General features: G+C 41.1%; 1 long non-coding RNA gene across 1 annotated transcript in view; it reads left to right on the forward strand.

The window, feature by feature from the left end:
- The window catches only part of LOC127355253 (uncharacterized), a 55,026-nt gene extending 38,226 nt beyond the window's left edge, over positions 1 to 16,800 (forward strand). Inside the window, exon 2 of the long non-coding RNA XR_007881708.1 lies at positions 16,404 to 16,800. This is a non-coding gene — a long non-coding RNA (uncharacterized LOC127355253). The remainder of the gene's footprint in view (positions 1 to 16,403) is intronic.
- The last annotated feature ends 3,388 nt before the right edge of the window (positions 16,801 to 20,188 follow it).

Below are 20,188 nucleotides of genomic sequence, written 5' to 3' on the forward strand. Positions count from 1 at the left end.
AAAACTTTATTCTCCTGATATTGCCTCATTAATGGTATTATTGGTGCGCTCCATTTGAACCGGGAAGTAAGATTGTGTCGTACACACATTACTGTCCAACTTCTGTTTGTGGACCTGTTTGTATGAGCAAAATACAATGTAATGAGGTGTTATCAAGTGGTATTGCTAACAATGTCTAACCTGGATATACTTTGGTTTTCCGACTTCTTGGACTGGAACACAGTCAACGCTCCGACTTCAGACTTCCAAGGTAAATAAAATGCTCCAGTTTACCGCACAAAACAGCCACCTAACTCACTTTCCTTTTTAATGACGTAGGGCAGGCAACGTGCTCTGAAGACACTCCGCCTCTGAAACCTTCACGGTGGAATTTCAGGTTACCCTCAGAAAGATTACTCTCCAAACAGTGCAATTTGATTCCCCTCGGATTTGTAATGAATAAATTAACTTCTTTTAGGCAGTTTGTCTTTTTAAATTTTTTAAGTATGTTTGTCTGTCAGCTGCTTGTGAGTCTTCCAGGTCCTCTTTACAGTGAATACAATGGAAGGTTTAGTGGTTTTCAGATGAAACGTGTTGTCTGTATGCAGGGTTGTTTTTCCTCTCTGTGTTAATTTCCCAGACGCTGCTGTAAAAATCTGCTTATCTAACCTTTGCCTTGAGTTGTTTCAGTGTTTTATTAGACCTCAAATATGGCAAAAGAGCTTACCAACATGGAAACATTTCATTAAAACCTAAACCTGAAAAGCAGCACAAACACTGGTTACAGTTTCCAGTTAAAAGCAGCCATGTGTGATTCCTGTGCTGATGAGAGCTCGTGGGTTTCTCCGAGCCGCCGCTCTCTAACCCGTGACATCATGCAGACACAGAAACTTTGAGCTCATCCACCGAGCGTGAAATGGAGACCGACTTTGTGGACTCATAAAATGTTTGAGGTTTTAAATCCAATTCGGCTGTTTCCGCTGCGGCAGCGCTCGCAGTTATGAAGCAGAAAATTTGCTCATATCCCTGGAAATCCCTGCTGCTCTCCATGTCCACAGAACCTCCAGCCGCATTCAGCCACTCGCCTCCCTTTAACCTTTATTCATCCAGGAAGCATCGACAGAGCAGGCACATCCACACTTTAACAGACTCACACTGAGAGCTGAGCAGCACAAACACAGAAACCGAAAGACTTTCTCAAGTTAATTTATTTGCAGTTTCAATGTACTGTGAATGCAATGTTGTGTTTTCAAATCTCATTTTGCTTGTGTCGTCCACCAAACTAAAGGTTATTTTTCTCTTCTGTTGCTGTGATATATGTGAAGCTTATGTTATAGACAGTTTGCCATCGGCACTGTTGTACCGAACCCTGCGAGGCAGCTTGAGACGCAAGTTAACGCAAGAATACGTCTTCAAACTACGCACTTGGGTCCAATCACAGTGGTTCAGCCCAAACGGCTACAGCATGAGACACAGGCATGGTTTAACGCTAGGTGTGTGTGAGCAGTGACCGTTTGGTCAAAAACAACATTGGCAGCTGTTAAAGCGGTTAGCATAGATGCTGCTAGCAGTTAATTTTAGAACTGGAAAGTAGAAGAGCAAAGAACGACACTGAAGGATGTCCTCGATGGAAAAGATCGTCATTGTTTCCAACTACAGACAACAAAATTGCTCAGTCAATGAAAGCAGCTCAACTCGCAGTACGTCACCTCCACTGGCTCCGACTGTCATTGTGATGACCATAACGCTCAAGGCTTCAAAACCAGACTCCACAAACCGATTCACAGTTGGTGCTAGAGCACGTGTATCCATGTAAAACATTACCAGTCTGTTCTTGTAAATGTTAGCAGCAGCTCTCTCTGAATTAAAGAATACAGTAGTTGATGCTGTGGTGCATTGTGGGAGAACCACAGGCGAGTTTCCTAGTGAGCTGGAAACTCTGAGGCTGTTAATCGTTTTTTCTGTTTCTGACTGTGATGGTGAACAGGTTTCTGTTACCTGCAGCGAGTTCCCACGAGGTACGAATGAATACATAACGCTGTGGTTAAACTCTCTCTGATGTTTTGTGCGGTTTTGGAAACACGTCCTGATTGTGTGGGTTCTGGTTCTTGCTTGTTGATTAGCTTCATTAGTTTCCTGCTCACGCTCTCCCTCTCTGTGTTGTGGTTTTGGTCTGGCGGCCTCTCTTTGCATGATTACAGTCTCAGTTGAACTCCCATCCAACCACAAAAGGCAGAAACATTCCTTCATCTTCACTGTCAGCTGGAAGCTGATCAGTAGTTACTGGAAAGAAATGCCGTCTGTATGCTCGAGTGTATGTTGTAGTTTCATTACTTAGTAGTGGTCGACCAATATGAGTTTTCAGTGCCGATATTTAGAGAGCAGGGCTGCCGGTGGCTGATGTATAAAGTCGATATAAAAAACAAAGGAAAATCATGTATAATTATATAACATTCTATAGGAAATTATGACAATTATATAACAAAATGGTCATTTAGGAGTTTCTAGAAGTCTTTTAAGTGGTTCTTGTGGTCAAAGAGGAGGTTCTAAGATTCCTGTAAGTAGTTCTAGTGGTCCTTTGGGACATTTTAGTTGTCACTGGCGGTTTGTTAGGCAACACTAGAGGCCATTAAGAAGTATTTTGTCTTGAGTTGGTTATACTGGTTATTAAGGGGGTCTTGTGAGGAGGTTCTTGGGGTTCTGTAGGGGGTTCTAGCGGTTTCAGAGGAGCTCCTTTAAGGTCTTCTGGTCATACTTCTACGGTTTTTACTTTTGGGTGGTTTTAGTAGTCACTGAGGGGTTTTCAAGATGTCTTCTTGGTGGTTCTAATCCTAATTGAGGAGGTTCTAGCAATGTGGTCACTAATGGTCCTTCACCTGGTTCTACAGATCGTTTACATGGTTAGTTGTCATTAAGGATGTTTTTTGTGGCTCTACTGTGAATTGAGGATGTTCTAGTGGTCTTTTGGGAGGTGTTGGTGGTCAGTGAAGTGGTTCTAGGGAGGCATTAGGAGATTTTAGAGGAAATTGAGGAGGTTTTAGTGGTCCTAAAGAAGGTTCTTGTTATAAATATTCTGTAGGTGATTCTTGTGATTACTGACTTCCAGTGGCTGGTTCTTTTGGTCATTAAAGAGATTTCGGTTTAGGTGGTCCTTTAAGAGGTTTAAGTGGGTCTTAAGTTGATTTTATGGGTCATTTAGCTGTTTGAACACCTATAGTGGATCGTATTGCTCTGATCATCTGTACCATTGAAGCTGTTCTGCAGGCTGGTGGGGGAACGCTTTACTTTAATTTGTTCAATATCTGTATAAAGCCGTGCATATACAGCATATGTTTCACCTGCTTCACACTCTCAGGGCTCCCTTATCTGACAGTCTGAGCATCTGGTAAAAGAGAACAGATGAAGACCAGAATATATTTTGCTAATTAAACTCCAGCTGGCATGTTGTGGTGAATGGATTACTGAGCTGTGTGTTACCAAGTTGACACAATGAAACCTGCTGCCAGTAACGCAGACGGTCACTGAGGTTAAAACGAGCAGCAGGGATTCAAACTGGCAACCTCCTGCTCTGAATGCTGCTGCCAGCTGTGTGTGTGTGTGTGTGTGTGTGTGTGTGTGTGTGTGTGTGTGTGAATAGAGGTGTGTTTTCATGTGTAGGTGTGTGACGTTTATTTGAGTGTGTTACTGCATTAGTAATGTGTGTATTTCTGTGTGTTGTGGTGAAGCAGCCCACCTCAAACGGGAGTATCTGCTGAATCATCTCCTGTAGGTCTGCTTCCACTGTGTGTGTGTTTACTGTGGCAACCACTGCTCACACACGCACACACACACACACACACACACACACACACACACACACACACACACACACACACTGAGCCAGGACAAACAGCTCGCTGGGCGTTCAGTGCTGACTAATCACTGCTGGAGGATTTTACAGGTGTTGGGAAACACACACACACACTTACTGGATGTGTGGTAACTTCTTTTTTGGTCAATCATTAACATGGAAAAGTCCTTTTGAATGATGACGTCATCACACAGTCCTGACTGTCAGAAGTTTGTCTGGATCTGAGCGTGTGTGTAAAGATTATTTTATATTCATGTTTATTTCTTATTAAGTTCAGTTTATTTAAGGTACAGTATGTCATTTCTGCCACTAGGGGGCCTCTCTCATTCAAACAGTCAGAAAAGAGGAAGTGTGATGAGGTGGTGAAGCAGTGTTGGATCATGGGAGTTGTTGTCTTCACCACCATTGGCGTCATTGCAGTCAGCTTCTCCCGGTTAGGATTCCTTCAGTGTTCATGGTTCAGGAGGTTTCTACCGGGAGCCCAATGATCCACAGAGGTCTCCTCCTCTCCAACACAAACAGACCCGCTGATTAAAACCACTAAACACACTGAATAAAGCAGTTCCACCTTAAACACACTGAATAAAGCAGTTCCACCTTAAAAAAATCGCTGTTTTGGCGCCCGGTTAGCTCAGTGTGTGGAGGCTGAGTCCTTGCTGCAGCGGCCCAGGGTTCGAATCCGACCTGCGGCCCCTTGCTGCGTGTCTTCCCCTCTCTCTGCCCCCATTTCCTGTCTTCAGCTGTCACTATCATAAAGGCAATAAAAGCCCCAAAAAATAATTAGATTTTAGTCATACATCAGATGACTAAAATCCTTCATCCAGTTCAGTTAAAAAGCACCAAGATCTAAACAGTGGATGATAAACAGTCAATGTATGACAGCTTCTGATTATTGATTGAATCAACTCCATATACAGAGTTTATACACAGTTTAAGGAGGAATGCTGGTTCAGACATACTAATGACACGTACTGAGTTACACGCGACAGGAAGTGATGTCAGCGCTCTCTGTGTTGTAGTGTTTGAGTGTCTGATGAGTGTTGAGTCATCAAAGCACAGATCAGATCTGTGTGTATGTTTGTGGGTGGGTGTGTGTGTGTGTGTGTGTGTGATTTTGTGTGAAACATGTGTTTGATCTCGGCTGAGTCATTAAAGAAAGTGACTGCAGCCGACACCTTGTAGTGGTCACAGAGTGATGTAAGCCCAGGTGTGTGTGTGTGTGTGTGTGTGTGTGACCTCATGACCTCCCGTGTGTTCCTAACATCTGTGTTAAACCATTCAATGTGTGATCAGAGCGCTTCAAAGGCGTCTGGGCTGGTAGTGCTGTCACTGCGGTTATTCATCAAACACAGGCAGTAAAATGGATGAATGAATGTGACTTCATGTGAGATTCAACGATTCAGACTAACAGTTCGACACAAGCTGCACCTTTTAATGTCCACTTTAAGATCTTCAGGCTAGTTTTTGGTTGTTTTGTGTTTTTCAAAAGATTTTACTCAAACTGCCCATAAGGATGCACACACACACACACACACACACACACACACACACACACACACATACACACATAAACAGTGAAATCACCAAACTCTTAAGTCAAAATCAAAGTTATATTTTTCAAGATTCAAACAAAATAACCGCCAAAACAAAAAAAATCCCAGAAATAATCCAACTCAACTACATGTTTTCTATTCTAGTCCCAGTTCGTTTCCAAAGTTAAAAACAGTTAAAAATTATGTTCAGTTCTGTTTATGGTCCAGAGATCCAGCTCGGGTTTTTGCTGCTTGGTAGTGGATGAACAGCAAATTAAACAAATTAAGGGACTAAAGTTTGTTTTATCGAGTCCGAATGAAAACGCCTCAAAAACTGAATGAGCGATTAAAGGAACTGAACTGAGTGAGTGAATCTAGGCCGTCACAAGACGACTCTCGTTGATCTTTCTATCCTTTGATGGAGCTAGGCTAGCAGTTTCCCCCTGCTTCCAGTCTTTATGCTAAGCTAGGCTAAACACATCCAGGACCTGCTTACTGTAATCTGTAAAGAGTGCTGAAGGAACAAGCCCTCAAACCCAAATATGAGTCAGCGTTTTAGCCCCTTTTTGGTTTTTGGTTCGATGTCTGAGATAAAGTCTGAGGTTGGTTGTGGATGTAACTGAGTTCCATAATCAGGATATGAGATGAACAAAGGCTGTAATCCATTACAGAAAAGAATACATAATAAGATCACCGTTACATTTGGTAAAAATAGGGATTATTAAACAGGATTACAAGTTTTTTTTAATTGATCAGTTTTCTTTTAACAGTTCACACCTCAATCTCCAGTTCACTTCAACCAAACTAAAGATAAACCTCTTAAGGTTAAGTATGAATGCAACCAGTGAACCGGTCAAAGACTTGATTGGGTTATCTAATAATGCCGAAGGTGTTTGTCTCGTAGTAAAAATATGAGTGTTGTTCTCTCTGGAAGTCTGTCCTGATATAACCCCCACCAACCCGCTCTGATGCCTCAGTGAAAGTGTGATCCACAGTGCAGCAGCCCTGAGTGCGTCCTGTTTGATCTGCACAGTCATCAAAGAACAGGATTAAAGCCCTGGCCTTGTTGTGGTCAGAGGGAGGGCTCGCACACACAGATGGTTTTGTTCACCTGTCTTTACATTAATCACAGATCTTTCCTCACCAAGTTATCCTTCACAAGAGACAGAACACAGACAACAAGAACAAAAGAGACGTAAGGTCGAGCAGAAAGGATGTGAGGACCAGAGAGACGGCACAATAAAAAGCAACTGGAGACTATCTGTAACTTTCTCCTCAGAGCTGAACGGCTCTCAGCGGAGAGACGAACCGTGTGTTCATGTAATTCACCCCCCGCAGGAGCATTTACCAACATGTGCAGCAGGTTTTAATTTGTCTCAGTGCCTGAAGTACACCGGCATTTTGTTCACATGAGTATCCTAACCCCGAAATTCCACCGGGCACAGTCGTGACGCGCTTCGTTTCGCGCCTGACAAATGGCGCGTCTCAGAAGAGCAACTCGCATCAAGCAGCACAGAGCAGATCGACAGGAAGTCAGTCACAGAAACAACATAGAGAATCTGGTCCATTTTCAAAATAAAATACAGCCTGCAGACTATTGACAGTAAATATAACGGACAGAGCTTCTGGGTCTGTGAAGTGTCTTCAACCTGCATTCTATGTAAAGGCCACCAGGGGGAGCTCCACTGGCTGCAATAAAAACATATACCATTCAGTCTTGTGGAGAAATGAGCCGACTTCTCACCTGATTTATGAGCTTAGTAAACAGTTTCCTGATGAGTTTCTGTCTTCTTCCATACAGCATGGTGTTCATTTAGTAAATGATGGTCCCATTTAGTAAATGAGGAAAATAGATAGATAGATAGATAGATAGATAGATAGATAGATAGATAGATAGATAGATAGATACTTTTTTTATCCCGAGGGAAATTCAAGTCTGTACAATTATTGGTGCATGTTGCTTTAAAAATACAGGAAAACTTGACACTTCAAAATTGTGGAAACAAAAGAAGTGTAATGTCTGATAAGTTTATTGTTTTAATTTGAGCTTTGACATTTTGAAAAAGTCGTTTTTTTTTTTAGTTCTTCTTGTGTTTCACTAAGACTGTGATTGATTAAGTCGGCCATTAGAGGGCAGCACTAGTATTACTACCCTGCTCCGCAACACATGGCCCATGTATATAACTCACAAGACATTGACAACTATTGCTTGAACACAGAAAAATGAGACCATCCATCCTCTCACTGTGCAATATTCAATTTCCTTATTCCCTCATTTCAATTAAGTTTCAAACTTACGATTTATATACAGTTTACTTAATTACTTTATATTTATTATTATTTTTCATGCTTCATTGTGGGCGATAATCGTTTATGCACATAAACAAACTGCAGTGTACACACTGGTTGCATTGTATTTAATTGGTGTTACATAAAGTCATCACAAAAGCTGGAATCCTTAGTGTGAAATAAAGTCATCAAAAATACATAATATTACATAAACACATGTCAAATTACAGCTGAGGATGAATAATTCAGCACATGCAGTCATTAAACAGAGCGCTTACAGGAAGAAATCTAGAGCGAATTATCTGGAAAAGGAGGAGAGAGGAAGGCAGAGGGGATTTGTGTTGAAGTTGTTTTGCAGTGAATATTCGCTTTCTGTCTGGATTCAAACATGTTTGCTCCACTCACAGTCTGAAGTATACGGGGTATAAATAGGAGGATAAATTAAACAGAAAAACCAAACTTTGGTGGAAACGAGTTTCCAGCTGAGACTGTTTGTGCAAAGCAGCAATTAGAGGCAACAATGGAGACTCAGATACACAAACAGAAACGTCTCATTTATATAACCTGTCTGCGTTATCGCACACACAAAGAAACAGAGTATGAACATGTCTGCATACATAATGCACACACACTCAATTGTACATATATATTTATTATAACATAATTTACATTTATAGGTCCAGTTTAGGAGGATTTATTACACTGGTCACCGACCTTTTTCTTTAAGGTAGTCCTTTTCTTTCAATATATAAACTGATTATATATTCTGTTTATTTCATATTCTATTGATCAGTATCAATAACAGCTGATCAAATGATCAATTAACCCAAACAGTGAACTCAATCACTGCAGGAAGTTTGATTATTTCCTGTGAATATTGAACAGAGATGAGTTTTCCTGATATATTGATCCATTCTGATGCAGGATGAGGCTGTTGATCAGAGACTGAAGCTCTGTCAGTGTAGGCTGGGATCAATAATAATAATAATAATATACACTGTGTTCACATCTTCAAAGTTTAAATAATAATTTACACTATTTAGAGTGTAGAACTATTTCAGTGAACCAAAGTAAACCAAATACTGAGATACAGACCTACTGTATATATTAAAATGTTCTTACAGACCTCAACCAAATAATATTATTAAGGTGAAACAGTCTGTGTTAAACTCACAGTTCTTTGTTCTACCTGGGTATGTTCGGAAAGAAAAGGGTGAAATTTGGTCTGAAGGGCGGCATTATGTAATCTTGGGGGTGTGATGCAGGTCGGGTGGAGAATTGTCGTTTGACGCAAACATTGGTTTGATTTTGTCAATATTTCTAATTTGTGAATTGAACAAGACTCTTAATGATCTGATGAAAGTTGATCAAAAACAACTCCCAAGTTGAGGGTTTCCTGTTTAGATACGGGTGTTTCGTGGTCACCATAGTTTCTCCATTTTGCACTGGGAAGGGGAAGCGAGAGAGTTCTGCAACTACACTGGTAGACTGATGGACCTTTAATCGACCATTGAGTTTATTTATGAGAGATCTAAAGTAATTAGTCAGTTATTTCTGCCAACTGACTGACTCATTGTTTCACTGTTATTCCAACAAATAGAGGAATAAACACTTTTTGTGTTAAAAGAATTCCCTATCCTTTAACCATGACTTTGAGCTGAACCTAGGTCTACCCGTAGGTTACCCTGAAACCAAGTTCTAATCCTCAAACAGCTGTTGGAAGAACTGAGGCCCCGACAGAGAAACATTTAGCAAAAATGTCCTCACTTTTCAAAAATGTCTGGTAGTCCAAAAACTCTGTTTGGTCCTCACAATAGTAGAAGTACGACAGCATACATGGTGACATCAGCAGTTTACACTGAAACAGACTTACCACATAACAGCCTCAGAGCTCATATAACAGATTTCAACACATATACTCAGATCCAGCTGTCAGCCAGCCAACAAAGATGCATCACACACAGACTGACATGTACTGCACACACTCATGACTACAACAGACAAGAGCTCAGGTTCCTTTACTGAGTATCCTCAGTTTGTCGTGCTGATCAACACAAAATATCAAGCCTTACTAGCATCCCGTAGAGGTTGCAATGTCTATTACACAACAGTCTGGGAGTGTTGGGCAGAACAAACAAGAGTCCTTCCAGTAGTGGAGCTAAAGATGTTATGTTTCTCTATGGATTGTGCCAGAGGGAAGGTCAGGAGGTCTTCAAAACTTAAAGGAGTCAATGAAAACTGAAGGATTACTTCGAGAAAAAGCCTTCTAGACTTTAGTTGATATCCTGCAAGGCAACTCTCTGGCACCCAGCACGATTGCCAAGCTGCCACCAGAAAGGTAGATGAAACATCGACACCCTTGGGTTCCAGCTTGAACGAATGGTGGTGTCACTTTGGACTCCTCTTGTGGTTGGAAGACTCCCTCTTGATTCGACCTACAAGAACAATCTCTTGTTTGTGCCAGTAGTGGCATTACACCTCTGCCGCTCCACCCCATTACAAGCAGTGCTGTAGTCCAGACTGAGACAGAAAAGAAAATGGAGGTCAAATGTCTGGCTGTCTGTCTGTCAGTTTGTCTCTCTCTGTCTCTCTCTGTCTCTTTCTCACCCCAACGGGTCGAGGCAGACGACCACCCACCTAGAGCCGAAGGGTCTGTCCTAGATTTCTGCCTCTTCAAAGGCAGATTTTCCTTGCCCCCGTCGCTAAGGTCTTGCTCATGGTGGTACTGTTGGGTCTCTGTAAATAATGTTATAAGGAGTTCGGCCTAGACCTGCTCTATTTGAAAGTGTCCTGAGATAACTTCTGTTATGTATTGGTGCTATACAAATAAAACTGAATTGAATTGAATTGAAATTGAAATGGTGTAGAGATTGGGATTTTAGCTTAGAAAGGTATTGTGAGTATTGCATGCCATGGATGGCTACACGTATCTAAAGAGCCTCTCTTACCACAAATCATCCAGAATACATCTTGATGTTTTTCGTACTGGATGTCCTATAGTTTACATTCCAAATTGTCACTCATAGACAGGCAGAGGAATCATTATCAAGGTAACAACAACTTACTGATGGACAAGGAGCCACTCAACAGCAAGCAGGCCTGTGCAGTCCATGGGCAATGTACTGTATGTCACTCTACCCTGTCCCTACCACTGAGAGAAAACAGACATTTTATTCATACAACCACAAAAGTTGCTTGTCAGGAAAATGTAAACTGAGGTCTTTTGAAGTGTTTAAACAAATCAGCACTTCTGTTGTTTCTCTGGTGAGCACTGTCTACTGTTGGTGAATGAAATGTCAGTTTCTCAGTCCCTCCAGGCTGTTTTTCTTGGGATTGTTGCGACTTAAAATGCCTGTTTCACCAGCAGCTTTTTAAATTTTTTTTCTTTTTTTTGCAAGGAAATTGTAAGAGTAAGTGAAAATTGCAAAAATAGTTTGCAATGTTTAATTTATAAAAAAATGAAAGGCAGCTTGTTCCAGTAAAATTCAAAACACTAGTAGTTTGGTGACGTATGGCTGAATGTTTTGTGCAGAGGGACTGCTATGATTGGAGAATCTCATGGGAAACTACAACAACTGGTCAAATATGCAGATATATTGCGAAGACTGTACAAAATTGCAAGATCACATAGATTTCACTGGGATTGATTGAATTTGCATTAATTGTTTGCAACTTACTGGAGGGAGAAGTTTACATCAACTGCATTTCAAAAGAGTTAAGGACTTAAGGTTCCCAATCTTTTTAAGAAATCATATTCAAGGATCTTTCCAGGACATTTAATTCTTTCTCTTTAATACAGGACAGCACTTGCTCACAAATTGTCATTGGTCACCGGTAGGTCTAGTGAAAGGCCTGATCTACAGCCAGTGTGCGGTTTGTGGTTTACTGTACAAATATATGGCAACTTCCACAAAAGGCGACCCATTGCCTCTGTAGATTCAAATGTCTCATTCTAAAGTAACAAATACACAGCAATTCCTATATTATTTTTATATATACACTAATGAAAACATATGTATGAATATTATATTCCACTTGTGCCAATAGATCTTTCTCTGTGTTACACACCGGACCTTTAATGTTAAAGCTTTCATGCTGGGTAGAGAACTGAGGAGAAAGAAAAGTTGTGGGCAAACAGCTACAGACAATCTCTCTGAAAAAATTACAGATTTAATGTATCATAATGAACTCTCCCAGCTCTGTGCCTCTGCTCAGCCAGCTTGTTTCCTTTTTTATCTACAAGTGAAACTAGAAAACTACTTTAAGAAAGTATGTGAGTCCACCCAGAGGGCTGAGCTCGGATGATTAGGAGGATTAGGAGCTTAAAGCAGATGTTTGGACACACAGCACACACCTGCAGTCAGTTCAGGTCACGTCTATTTTAGATCTCTAAACATTTCTTCATACTCTCTCCTCCTCTTTTTCCAGAATATTTTCGGCCTGTGGCCTTTTCAGTGCTGGCTGATCGCCAAAAAAACATCCAGTTTTGGTGTCAGTCTCTCAGAATCCAAGAGGAAAGGGCTTCGTAGCTGACATTCAGGGTTGAAAATATAATTACTTCATAAAAAACACCATGGGAACAGGAAATGGACCAGAATGCAATGCAGCAACAATGGGATTTGCGTAAACAATGCTTCTCTCCAACATGAGCCAGCATGTTTTTCAGGGTTCATTAAATTCCAGGTGAAATTAATAATGGGCTGCACAATTAATCAAAATATTATCAAAACTGCAATACGGCAAATTGCAGTATGCAATGAGCTTCAATGTTTTGATAAAAGTAAAAAGTGACAAACAGCATTATAATGAAGTACTGTAGTTCTGCACATGTGCTTAAACTGAAAACATGTTTGTTTGATAAAGAGCCCCCAAAAATTCACATCATCGTGATCAGGGGCGGACTGGGACTATAATTCAGGCCGGGAATTTGATACAATCCCAGGCCACCACCACCCCATTAACGCAAAACACTAAGAGTGAGTTAGGTTGGGCGCCTACTGATGTAAGAGTGTAAAATAATAAAGCAAAGGCTCCACATGCGCCCACACACAGCTTTTTCTGTTTCTTTCCCCTACAAAATAAATGTTTCTGTTGTGCTGCAATAACCTGTACTCAAATCACACTTAAATTATGACACTGCTCCCTTCTCCACCTTTGTAAAGAAAAATCCAAAAGCCACCCATAATTTCCCAGCTATTCAAATTCACTAATTGACAATTTTTATATGCATTGGCTATGTTCATATAACAACAAATATGTTCTTAATCTCAATAGTTAAATGTATCCCTGGGGCCAGAGCGGGCGACACTGAATCCTATTTAAAACTGCTGGCTAAAGATAAACGTAAATACAGTAAGATTGTTATCCACGTCGGCGGTAATGACACCCGTTTACGCCAATCGGAGGTCACTAAGATTAATGTGGAGTCGGTGTGTAATTATGCTAAAACTATGTCGGACTCCGTAGTTTTCTCTGGACCCCTCCCCAATGTGACCAGTGATGACATGTATAGCCACATGTCGTCATTCCACCGCTGGCTGTCGAGGTGGTGTCCAGCAAACGATGTGGGCTTCATTGATAACTGGAAGCCTTTTGGGGGAAAACCTGGTCTGATTAGGAGAGACGGCATCCATCCCACTTTGGATGGAGCGGCTCTCTTATCTAGAAATATGGCGAAGTTTATTTCTAAAACCTGACAGTCCAGAGTTGGGACCAGGAAGCAGATCTGCTGTCTTACACACTTCTCTGCTCTTTCTTTAGAACAGTCCCCCACCCAAAACCCCATAGAGACTGTGTCTGTCCCCCGACCACCTAAATTATTTAAAGAAATAAAAACAAGAGGAGTTAAACATAAAAATCTAATAAAAATTAAAACCAACTCCTCAGTAGCACAAAATAAGAGAATGAAATGTGGACTGTTAAATATCAGGTCTCTGTCCTCTAAAGCTGTTTTAGTGAATGAATTAATATCAGATTATGATATTGATTTACTTTGTCTTACTGAGACCTAGTTGTCCCACGAGGAGTATGTTAGCCTAAATGAATCCACCCCCCCAGTCATATTAATACTCACATTCCTCGAGGCACTGGCCGAGGAGGTGGAGTGGCAGCCATATATGATTCGAGCGTTTTAATGGACCCTAGACCTAAACTAAATTATAATTCATTTGAAAGCCTTGTTCTTAGTCACTTTCCTTAGTAACGCATTTATATCATTAATAGACTCAATTGGCTTCTGTCAGAGTGTAAATAAACCAACTCATTGTTTTAATCACACTCTTGACCTCGTTCTATCATATGGCATTGATATTGAACATTTAACAGTCTTCCCACATAATCCTTTCCTATCTGACCATTATTTAATAACTTTTGAATTCATACTATTAGATTATAACCCATTAGGCAAAACTTCCTACAGCAGATGTCTATCTGACAGTGCTGTAGCTAAATTTAGGAGGAGATTCCTTCAGTGTTTAATTCAATGCCATGTCTGAATTTAACAGAATCCTATAACGACTTTAGTCCCTCTGAAATTGATAATCTTGTTGATAGTGCTACAGGCTCACTACGATCAACATTAGACTCTATCGCTCCTATAAAAAGGAAATTATTAAAACATAGGAGACTAGCACCTTGGTATAACCACCAAACCCGCCAGTTAAAACAAATAGCTAGGAAATCTGAAAGGAAATGGAAATTCCAAATTATCAGAATATCGCTCAATTTGGCATAATAATCTTAAAACTTATAGAAAGGCCCTCCGTAATGCCAGAGGAGCCTATTACTCAGCACTAATAGAAGAAAATAAGAATAACCCTAGGTTCCTCTTCAGCACTGTAGCCAGGCTGACAGAGAGTCACAGCTCTATTGAGCCACATATCCCCATAAACTTAAGTAGCAACGACTTCATGAGCTTCTTCTATAATAAAATTATTACAATTAGAGAGAAAATTAATCACAAACTGCCATCAACAGTTATCAGTGGCTCTCCAAGTTCAGGGACTTCTGCCAATGTAAACTTACATATATATTTAGACTGTTTTTCTACTATCGATCTTCATCAGTTAACTTCAATCATTTCTTCATCGAAGCCATCAACCGGTCTATTAGACCCGATCCCAACTAGGCTGCTTAAATAAGTTGTTCCCTTAATTGGCACTTCTTTACTGGATATGATTAATCTTTCTTTATTATCAGGATATGTACCACAGTCCTTTAAAGTAGCTGTAATTAAACCCCTTATTAAAAAGCCCACTCTTGACCCGGGGGTTTTAGCCAACTATAGACCGATTTCTAACCTCCCCTTCCTCTCTAAGATTCTGGAGAAAGTAGTCGCCAAAGAGTTGTGTGACTTTCTACATAAAAATTGTTTATTTGAGGATTTTCAGTCAGGATTTAGAGTTCGTCACAGCACAGAGACAGCTCTGGTTAAAGTTAATAATGACCTTCTGATTGCTTCTGACCATGGACTTGTCTCTGTACTTGTATTATTAGATCTTAGTGCTGCATTTGACACCAGTGACCATAATATTCTTTTACAGAGACTTGAGCATCAAATTGGCATTAAAGGAACCGCACTAAGCTGGTTTAAGTCATATTTATCAGATCGCTCGCAGTTTGTACATGTTAACGATGAATCTTCAATAAATACTACAGTTAGTCATGGAGTTCCACAAGGTTCTGTACTTGGACCAATACTATTTACTTTATATATGCTCCCATTATTAGGAATCACTCCATTAACTTTCACTGTTATGCAGATGATACGCAGTTATATCTATCAATCAAGCCCGATGAAATTAATCAATTATCTAAATTACAAACATGTCTTAAGGACATAAAATCCTGGATGACCTGCAATTTTCTGATGTTAAACTCAGAAAAAAACAAAATTCTTGTTCTTGGCCCCAAAAACCTTAGAGACTCACTGTCTAAAGATATAGTTACTCTAGATGGCATTAACTTGGCCTCTAGCACCACTGTCAGGAGTTATCTTTGATCAGGATTTGTCATTTAACTCCCACATAAAGCAGACCTCTAGGACTGCCTTCTTTCATTTACGTAATATTACAAAAATTAGACACATACTATCACAGACAGATGCAGAAAACTAATCCATGCATTTGTTACTTCAAGGCTGGATTACTGTAACTCTTTATTATCAGGTTGCCCCAATAAGTCCATTAAAACGCTCCAATTAATTCAGAACGCTGCAGCACGAGTACTGACAGGAACTAGAAAAAGAGATCACATCTCTCCTGTACTAGCTACTCTGCATTGGCTCCCTGTAAAATGTAGAATAGAATTTAAAATCCTCCTCCTCACCTATAAAGCTCTTCATGGTCAGGCCCCTTCATATCTTAAAGAGCTCATAGTACCCTATTACCCCACTAGAACACTACGTTCTCTGAATGCTGGGCTACTTGTGGTTCCAGGAGCCAGAGCCTTCAGTTACCAAGCTCCTCTCCTGTGGAACCAGCTTCCAGTTGTGGTTCGGGAGGCAGACACCCTCACCACATTCAAGAGAAGGCTTAAGACATTCCTCTTTGATAAAGCTTATAGTTAGGGCTGGATCAGGTGAGTCCTGAACCATCCCTTAGTTATGCTGCTATAGGCCTAGACTATCGGGGGATTTCCCATGGTGCACTGAGCTCCTCCCTTCCTCTCTCTTTCTGCACTCATTCATGTTCCATTAATGCATGTTACTAACTTCACTTCTTCCCCCGGAGTTCTTGTGCTTTCTCGTCTCGCAGGTTCTTGTCGATCCTGGTGGAGCCTCCTGCCATGGTCCTGCTAGATTGCCATTGCCAATACTGTTGTTGCTGTGCACCTGTCTGTCTGTCTGTCTCTCGCTCTCTCTCTGTCTGTCTGTCTCTCTCTCTCTCTCTCTCTCTCTCACCCCAACTGGTCGAGACAGACGACCACCCACCTAGAGCCGGAGGATCTGTCCTAGGTTTCTGCCTTTTAACAGGCAGTTTTTCCTTGCCCTTGTCTCCAAGGTCTTGCTCATGGTGGTACTGTTGGGTCTCTGTAATTAATGTTTTAAAGAGTTCGGTCTAGACCTGCTCTATTTGAAAAGTGTCCTGAGATAACTTCTGTTATGAATTGGCGCTATACAAATAAAATTGAATTGAATTGAATTGAATTGAATGGGATTTTACCTGGTTAAATAAAGGTTAAATTAAATAATATAATACAAAGATTTCAATATTCATATAATTTATTATGTTGTGTCTATGTTAATTAACCATATTCTAAAATTTGCAACATCCTTTGTTACAACTTAAAACATTTGTTTTATTAAGTCAGTTTAAGCCCCATCAGCATCCACAAAGTGGAACTAACCTCCTCATTAAGCTAGTCGAGCTGGATAGGCTCTGGTTGTGTGTCTGTTGTCACCACTAGTGTTTAATGTCTTACCTGCTCCCTTACTGACAAACATGTCAGTTATTTTACAGCACTTTGCTGCATCTGTGGGCAGTGCTTTTAGCTTTTCAATCCTCTCCCTCTCTGCTCCACCTTTCCTCTTGGGCTGTCGATCTTGCTCGGTTTTTCAAGCATGTAGAACTACAGGTGCTGGAGGAGGGAGGAGGGGGGCGGGGGCGCAACTTGGTGTGTGTGTGTGTGTGTCTGCCCGCAGTGCTGTGACAGAGCCTCAGAACAAGAGAGGAGGGGGTGTGTTTGTGTCAGTCTGTGTGAGCTTCAGCGAGGCAGATACCCTAATGAGCGGCACGACGGATTGTTTATTTAAAAATCAAGCACAACCCGAACTGAGCATTTGATTCCGACCATCGGCAATCGCCGAGCGGGCCAGTTCAGTGGCCAGGCCACCGGGAAATGTCCCGGTGCTCCGGATGGCCAGTCCACCACTGATCATGATATTAATAGTTTTTTTTGTGAAAATTAAATTTGGGATGCAAAAAAGATATCACTCAATTCTTAAATTCTAAGTAGTAATTACATTACTGTAATGTTACAGCCCAACACTGATTAATACACCAGAAAATATTTCATTTGTAATAAAGATTTTTCCTTTCTGCTGCAGTTCGAACACAAAGAAAGTCCAAGATCTCAGATTCAAGTGAACTTTCTTAAAGGATGACAGTCGATGGTGAGTAAACTTTCTCTGTCTGACGGCTTCAAAGAGTCTCAAAGGGGCTCAATAAAAACCTGGATCTGTGTGTGTAACGTCATCACTTTGAACCTTTAAGGCCTGAACCTCCGACTCCTCACAGACACAGCTAACACCTGGGCTTACAGAGCGGTTACGTAAAGCACTCCAAACTCTTCAGAGAGAGAAAAGTCAAACGCTAACGCACAAATGCACTGACTCTGGGGAGGGATGATTCATAAAGTGAGTAAAAGAGGAAAAACTCAGATGACAAAAAGAGCTTTAGAAACTTAAAGAGATCTAAAGAAGCGCTCTCTCCGCCTCTGCTCTCTCCATCATCTGCAGAGACGTGTGAATAAGAGAGGAGAGAGAGGAAAAAAGAGAGACAGAAATGGGGAGAAGTCAGAAAAAATGAAAAAGACGGACAAGTAAGAAGAGTAGCAAAAAACAGGTGGAGAGAGAAAGGTCGAGGGACGGACACGAGCTGAGAGCAGATGTGAGGGAGCTGACAGGTGAAGACGGCCGATCGATGCCAGCCGAGATCACAGAGACAGGTGGACCGTACCTGCAGTGAGTCATCGCTCTGTGTGCTGAAGTGAAGAGGAGAAAAAGATGAAGAGGTGGTGGTGGTGGTGAGGGAAACCTGTTCCTGCGTCACTGCTTTACATCCCTTTACCTTTTTTTGCTCCCCTCCTGTTTGATGTCTCGGTGTCTCTCCTGGGAGACGACGTTTCAACTGCTGCTCAGAAAACTGATTTAAAGTTTGTACCTGTGTGATGAAGAGAAAAAACCCACAAATCTTAACTTGATACAGATTTAAACCCCAGTCACACAGGATTAATGGGCTTGTAGATGATTACTAAAACATTTACCTGTAATTATTTATACAAGCAGTTGATTAAAAGGCTCTTTCTGAATGCTTTTATGGTCAGATCTGACAGTCAAAGGTCCAGTGTGTAACACTGAGGAGGATCTATGGTCAGGAATGTCATGTGGGAACTGTTGGGTTTCTGTAAATAATGTTATAAAGAGTTCGGTCAAGACCTGCTCTATTTGAAAAGTGTCCTGAGATAACGACTGTTATGAATTTGCACTATCCAAATAAAACTGAATTTGAGTTTTTCGCTAATATCGCAGCCATCATAGTTCCTACTTCACACTTAACAACCCGTTCTCATTCCCAGGTCATCAAATACAGATGCGAGTGATGTTCAGTTAGTTGCAATCTGCAACTTCAATTCAATTCAATTTTATTTGTATAGCGCCAATTCATAATAAAAGTTATCTCAGGACACTTTTCAAATAGAGCAGGTCTAGACCTAACTCTTTATAACATTATTTACAGAGACCCAACAGTACCACCATGAGCAAGACCTTGGAGACAAGGGCAAGGAAAAACTGCCTGTTAAAAGGCAGAAACCTAGGACAGATCCTCCGGCTCTAGGTGGGTGGTCGTCTGTCTCGACCAGTTGGGGTGAGAGAGAGAGAGAGACAGAGAGAGAGACACAGAGAGAGAGAGAAAGAGAGAGAGAGAGAGAGAGAGATAGACAGACAGACAGACAGGTACACAGCAACAACAGTATTGGTAATGGCAATCTAGCAGGACCATGGCAGGAGGCTCCACCAGGATAAGAACCTGCGAGACGAGAAAGCACAAGAACTCCGGGGAAGAAGTGAAGTTAGTAACATGCATTAATGGAACATGAATGAGTGCAGAAAGAGAGAGGAAGAGAGTAGCTCAGTGCACCATGGGAAATCCCCCCGATAGTCTAGGCCTATAGCAGCATAACTAAGGGATAGTTAAGGACTCACCTGATCCAGCCCTAACTATAAGCTTTATCAAAGAGGAATATCTTAAGCCTACTCTTGAATGTGGAGAGGGTGTCTGCCTCCCGAACCACAACTGGAAGCTGGTTCCACAGGAGAGGAGCTTGGTAACTGAAGGCACTGGCTCCTGTTCTACTTTTTGAGACTATAGGAACCACAAGTAGCCCAGCATTCAGAGAACGTAGTGTTCTAGTGGGGTAGTAGGGTACTATGAGCTCTTTAAGATATGAAGGGGCCTGACCATGAAGAGCTTTATAGGTGAGGAGGAGGATTTTAAATTCTATTCTACATTTTACAGGGAGCCAATGCAGAGAAGCTAGTACAGGAGAGATGTGATCTCTTTTTCTAGTTCCTGTCAGTACTCGTGCTGCAGCGTTCTGAATTAATTGGAGCGTTTTAATGGACTTATTGGGGCAACCTGATAATAAAGAGTTGCAGTAATCCAGCCTTGAAGTAACAAATGGATGGATTAGTTTTTCTGCATCTGTCTGTGATAGTATGTGTCTAATTTTTGTAATATTACGTAAATGAAAGAAGGCAGTCCTAGAGGTCTGCTTTATGTGGGAATTAAAAGACAAATCCTGATCAAAGATAACTCCA

Source organism: Dicentrarchus labrax, unplaced genomic scaffold, assembly GCF_905237075.1.
Source record: "Dicentrarchus labrax unplaced genomic scaffold, dlabrax2021, whole genome shotgun sequence".
NCBI classification, from domain to species: Eukaryota; Metazoa; Chordata; class Actinopteri; family Moronidae; genus Dicentrarchus; species Dicentrarchus labrax.